This window comes from Octodon degus, unplaced genomic scaffold (assembly GCF_000260255.1).
Source record: "Octodon degus isolate 3935 unplaced genomic scaffold, OctDeg1.0 scaffold00073, whole genome shotgun sequence".
Classification (NCBI taxonomy): domain Eukaryota; kingdom Metazoa; phylum Chordata; class Mammalia; order Rodentia; family Octodontidae; genus Octodon; species Octodon degus.
The window spans coordinates 8081196-8087651 of record NW_004524649.1 but is presented as its reverse complement, the minus strand read 5'-3'; the positions used below and the strand labels follow the sequence as shown (position 1 = coordinate 8087651).

General features: G+C 48.8%; 1 pseudogene; it reads left to right on the top strand.

Moving 5' to 3' along the window:
• Positions 1-5409, top strand: part of LOC111817893 — a 7182-nt pseudogene extending 1773 nt beyond the window's left edge.
• The last annotated feature ends 1047 nt before the right edge of the window (positions 5410-6456 follow it).

The following is a 6456-nucleotide window of genomic DNA, read 5'->3' as shown; positions in this document are numbered from 1 at the left end:
TCTCTCTCTCTCTCTCTCTCTCTCTCTGAAGAGCTCCATTAAACAGCCTGCATTAATTATTTGATCTTCAAACAAAGGAAGGGATACTGAGGCAAGACATGAACTAAGCAGGACCTTGGGAAGTTAGTTTAAAGACTTCTCCGAGCAGTGAATTTTGCCAATTAAGAGGACTGCTTGATTTCAAAGGTTCCGGAATAACTTTATTGCTCTGGAGTACAGGGTGTCAGGGGGCGTCAGCAGCCCATGTCCTCAGCTGCCTCATCTGTGGTGAGATCTTGGCTTCAGAATACCATGCATATGTTCTTTTCCAACACAGCCAGGGGTCCCTGTGTTCAGCAACTTAACCCTGTACAGCCTGTTCTCCAACATGCTACCTGGGTGTTAGTCAGCTTTCTGTGGTGGTAACAAAATACCTGTGGCAACAACTTAGAAGGAGAAAGGTTTAGCTCACCGTTTCAGCAGTTTCCATCCATGGGCAGCTAGCTCCATTGCTTTTAGGCTGATGGAAAAGCAGAACATCAAGACGAAAGAGCGTGGAAGAGGAAAACTGCCCACCCATGGCAACTCCAGAAGCAGAGAAAGAGACAGATCAAGAGAAAAAGGGCTAGGAACCACTCTCTCCACCGTCCACCCCCATGGTCCCTCCCTTCGTCCCGGCCCTGCCTCTTCTTCCCATCACCTCCTAATAAAGCCATTAAAGTATGACCTCACCAGCTGGGCATGGTGATGCATGCCTGTAACCCCAGCACTTGGGAGGCTGAGGCAGGAGGACCGTGTGAGGTTGAGGACAGCCTGGGCTACATAGCAGGACTGTCTCAAAACACAAAGCAAAACAAATACACAACAAAAAGATGATTGAGTCAGAGTCCTCAAGATCCAGTCACTTCCCCAGAAGCTTAGCAGGCAGCCACACCATTCATGTGAGTTTTGGGGGAATTTGTAATCCAAACCATAGCGCTTAGTTGATTCAAAGACAAAAGAAAACACATGTACCACACAGCTCAGGGAGTCTAAGGTGGTGGGAGCTGGTAGCTCTCGGGGAAGCTGCCCCATGTAGAGAGAGAACAGGCAGCACACTCCAGCCTATGGTGATATGCGGTGACCAGGCTTATGTTACTCATCAGGACCTGAAAGCTGGTAGGCTGTGCCTGAACAGGTGAAGGCAGAAGAGACTGCTGGAATCTATGCTGGTTCTGAGAGCCTGTTGGCCATCTGGATGGAGCCCAGGCTCTGAGGACAAAGGCCAGATGGTTCCTGCAAAGCTTCCCTCACTAGCACATGAGTCCACATAGTTTAACCTCATAAAAGCAATGTTTGGAGGTCTCAGGGCTGAGCGGATCCCAAGCTGAGAGAATGAGAAGACGCAGCGGCTGGGTGGGACTGGCCAGGGACCCTGGCGCTACTGGGCTGCTCTAGTCCACTGGAGCTCAGAAGCAGCCTGTTTCCTCCCTAAAGGGACCAGTTGGAATAACAATGTGTGATGGAAAATATAGTACATGTTTAAATAAAAAATTATTACCGTAAAAGTCACACTGCCATCAGCTCCTCCCCCAGAGCACCCATCCTCCTCCTCGTCCTCACACTTGGCTCACCATTCAGAAGTCCCCTTTCCTGAGTGTCAGGAAAGGTCCCTATTTGTCACCCTGTTTCCTTAGCCACACTGTCCTGGCCTGCCTCTGTGCCCTGAATTGATTCAAAACATTGACTTTCGTGGTCATTTCAGCTTTGGGGAAAAGCCAGCAGTCACACGGGGCCAGACCTGGTGAACAAGGCGGATGAGACACCGTTGTATTTTTACAAGCCTGTCTTCCATTGCATGGCCCTTGGCACCATCGTTCACCATGTTCTTAATCACACCACGAAAGGACACTCAGCAAAGGGGGCTGCCAGAATCACTTCGGGAAGTGGCCAGATGATGATGAGTGTGTTGGTAGCTAGAGGCACTACTTCAAGGGGACTGACGGCAAGGTGCCGCTTGCTATAGTAGCCTTCTTTTAAACTTTACTGTTCACTGTCATGTTTATCAGCCTGTGTCACACTGCCTGAGTCCCAGGAAGGTGGTCTAAGGAGCCAAGACCAGACCTCTCAGTGGGGCGCCAAGGCACCAATGTGGCACCGCTGTGGCCACTGCCTCAGACCAGTCCTGCAACTACAAAGAACAGAAAATACACACCTCACTCCCCAGGAAGGGCCGATGAAAGGCTGCTCCTCAGTTCAGGCTGCAGGCAACAGAAAGTGACAGGCCTGGGAGCTTGTAAGGAACAGAAAGTGATTTCCCACAGAAAACCAGAGGCCCAAGAGGATGATGACAAGGACAGCATTGGTGCCTGGGGAGGCCCAGGCTCTGGCTCAGGGGCCTCTTTCACAGGAGAACTGACCTTGTGCAGAGGACTGTACCCCATGACCCTTCACCTCCCAAAGGCTCCATATCCCAGTGCCCTGGGAGTGGGGGTGTCAGCAGATGAACCTGGGATGACACTAACTTTCAGTCTATAGCAGAAGCATCACCAGGGCCATGTGGACAGGAACAGAGCAAGGGGATGTAGGTGAGCAGCCCTTTCCTCCCCTCCACTCCTCTCCAGCAGCCTCCCACACCCTGTCCAGCCCTGTGCCGACCCACCCCATGCTTCAAGCCCCCAGGAGCAAGTCTGCAAGTCAGGGACCGGGCCAAGGCTGCAGATTCAGGGCCCCAAGCACCTAGAGGAGAAGGCAGGTTTGGATGGGGACAGGAGCTCGTAGAGCCAAGTGCACACTGGGCCACCAGAGAGTAGCTTCTCTGTCAACAATGAACCTCACTGGTGAAGGGATTGTTGGGGTGCCAGGGGTTCCAGGCCACAGAAACCAATGCTAACTCATGAAGCAGCATGCAGGAAGGAAAGCTAGAAGGAGAGCTGACCCAGGCCAGGCGCTGGAGCCCATGTGGGAACCTAGATGCACAGCAGAAACACACAGATGCCGCAAGGGACCCCTGCAGAGGGCCAGCTCAACACCATGGGTCTCCGTTTCCATGCTCATGGACCTCACATTCCCAGCCAAGGGCTGGGTGGGTCTGCCTGATGTAGTTCCTGACCAGCCTGAGGCCAGAGGACAGTACTTGTCTTCAGTGGCAGTGTAGTCAGGCTGCACCCAGGGAGGGACAGCTGCCTGCAGAGTGGCCCCAGAAGCTGAGTAGGGAACACAGCAAAAACCAAGCAACTGTGTCCAGCTGGGTCCCTACTCACCCACCCTACCCCACCCCCCACCAACCCCCACCCCGGTCTAGGAGTCAGCCATGAGTCAGAGGCTAAGGGCAAATGGTTTTGTCAAAAGGCAGTTGTGTACAGCAGAGCAGAATATAAGACAGGACAGGGAGCCCCATGGGGCACAGGGTTAAGTGGGCCTCTTCGTGGGCTTCAGGGCTCAAACCCCCAGGGATCGCCGCAAAGCATGCCGATGCTATCCTCCACCACAGGTACTTCCAAGGAGGGTAGGGAGCTGCATCTTTACTACCAGGTCCTGACCAGTTGGTTGAGGGCAACCTGGGGCGCTCAACTCCCCAGAAGCCCATGAGCCTAGGGTGTGCAGCAGGCGGCACAAAAGCTGAGCCCCTACAGGAAAAGCCTGGAGCTTGCGCAGAACTCAGCAGGGCCTGGGGCTTCTCCCACAGCCACTCCACCTTATCTCCCCTTCCCACCCCAGGAGCTTTGCACTTGCAGTTCCTTCTGCTCTCAGATCTGCACAGAAGGCCTTATATCCAACCCAGCTCACAAATCACCTCCATGGGGTCCTCCTTGGACCACCCCATCCAGAGTAGACTTGGTCCCTATTTGTCACCCTGTTTCCTTTCCTACCCCATAAGAACTCTAAGTTCCTTCATTTTCTTCTGACTTGGGCGTTTTCTTCCTCTTGCGCCAGAATGTCAGGTCTCCATGTGCAGGACCACGCCTGATTGTCCCTGCTGTCCTTCCAGTGTCCAGCACCATGCCTGACACATAACAGATCCCTCAACCATTTATCTTTGTTGATTGAATACAATAGAAAAATGACCTTTTATCTCAGCCTCTCTAACTACTGTGAACACACAGTCCCAAAATTAAAACAGACAAATGAGTAAAGGATATGCCGTGCTATTGATGTTGAATAGGACAAACACACCAGCCCGAATTCCTGCATCCCGGCATCCCATGGGAGTTCACCATTCTCAGCTATGCTTTTAAGTTATAAATATTTCAAACAGTGGGATAGAGCAGGGTCTCCATTCATGCTTTAGAAAGAACAACAGAAGTATACATACTTCTTTCTTGAAATCAAAGCCTCAAAGGAATTTAGAACAAGATGGTTCAAGGCCTTAAGTAGAAAGGACAGGTGACTCTGTTTAGCACTCTGCTATTCATAATGAAGAACCACAGCACTGCTGGCAGTACTGTCAATTTTCTCTCACAACCCGCAGTCACTTTCCCAGCTGCTTTCATTTAGGCCAATGCAATAATCTATCTTTGCAAATGGATAAGGGTCCCTGGTGCCTTCTGCAGCAGTTCCCAGAAGCAGCAGCAGCTTTTAACTGGTATCAGGTAAAACTGGCTTTTCACTGTCAGTAGGAACATGGATGCTCACATGCAACAAGCAGTTCTGTGGACCGAGGGTCAAGCTAGGGCAGGGTTCTTCCTGAGCAGGTACAAGGGCCTAGTCTCCATTCCCAGCACACAAAAAAAATGTTTTTGTAAAGATTCTGGTTTTGTGTCACTTTTGTTTCTTAGACTGTGGCACAGTAAAAACCTGGGTACCCCCATGTAACGAGGCTGTGGTCCCAACTGGAATCTTTGCCAAGAGCTCTCCTGGTACTATTTAAGAACTTTGGTAGGCTCTGGGCAGCCTGCCGGACTCTGCTAAGCTCTGACCTTCCTTAGCCCTCAGCGTGCAGGCGTGGAGCTTCTACTGGTGCCACTTGAGACTTTTAAGAACTTAGGAGAAGAGGAACCAAAATGACTACTATGTCAGAGAAGTCAAGCTTCCTTTCATTGACCACTCTAAAAATCACTCCTATATGAAGAACCAAGCACAGCTATAGAAGCAGGCGGGACCTACCAGACGGCCTTCGTGGGTATTCTGTGCCGCCAAGAATGTGACAACATGCAGTACCCCAAAAAGGACAGGGAGATCCATGTTCTGCTGTATGCATGCTGGAGTAGTAACTACCTGCAGGCAGCTGACCACAGCTGCATCTACGTCAACAAAAACATGCACCAAGTGAATGAACTAACTCAGATCATCGCTGATGTGTCCCAGGACCCCACCACGTTGCCTAAGGGAGGACCACCCATGTCAGAAGTGCAGTCACAAGGAGGTGCTGTTCTTCCACTCAGTGTCTGTGCCAAGGATGCTATGCGCTTGTACTATGTATTCACTGCCCCACACTGCAGTCACCACTGAAGTGAGTGACCCATCCCTCCTCCACCTGTAATGTCAAGTACTGTGAAAATTAAAAAAATATATTTTACATAAAAAAAAGAACTTAGGAGAACTCTGAGTGGCCTACAGGATGCAGGAGACCTGTGCTATGTGGGCCCAGTGGGAGCAGTTGTGGAGCTTTCCTGCCACCACTTAACTTTGGCAGAGCAAAAGGCAATCTCAATCCTCTAGCCCACCCAGAACAAATCCAGGAGACAAAGACATACTAGAACTTGGAAATCACACAACTGAAATCTCTGAAATGATAGCAACTGAAGTAAAGAAACAAGTCCATCAGGCTATAGAAGAAATAAGAGCAGAAATAATCTCTTACATCAAAATAGAAAGGACAATAATCGTGAAAGAATTGCTCAGCACAACTAAAGAAGACATAGATAGAAAAATAGAGGAGAATAAAAAAGTGATGGAAACACTGAATGAACAATACAGGAAAGAATTAGAATGCATGAAACAGATTCAAACAGATATCCAAAATTAAGAACTCCATTGAAAGCTGGAAGAACCGTTTGAATGAAATTGGACATAGACTTTTTGACCTCGAAGACATATCAGTTATAACCATCAATGTAAACGGCTTCAATTCACCAATCAAAAGAAACAGACTAGCAGAGTGGATTAAAAAACAAAATCTAACAATATGCTGCCTACAAGAAACACATTTAACTCAAAGGGAAATTTACAGAGTCAAAGGATGGAAAACAATCCTCCATGCCACAGGAAATCAGAAAAAATCAGGGGTAGCTATTCCAGTTGCTGACAATATCAACTTCAAACCAAAAATCATCCAAAGATATAAAGAAGGTTATAACATAATTGTTAACTGCAAGAGGAAGAGATAACAATTATAAATATATATGCAACCAATGTAGGAGCACCCACCTACATAAGACAAATTTTAACAGACATGAAAAAATCAAATAACCAATAATACAACAGCAATGGGGGATTTAACATGCCACTGTCACAAAGAGATAGATCAACTAGGCAAATAATCAGCAAAGAAATAAC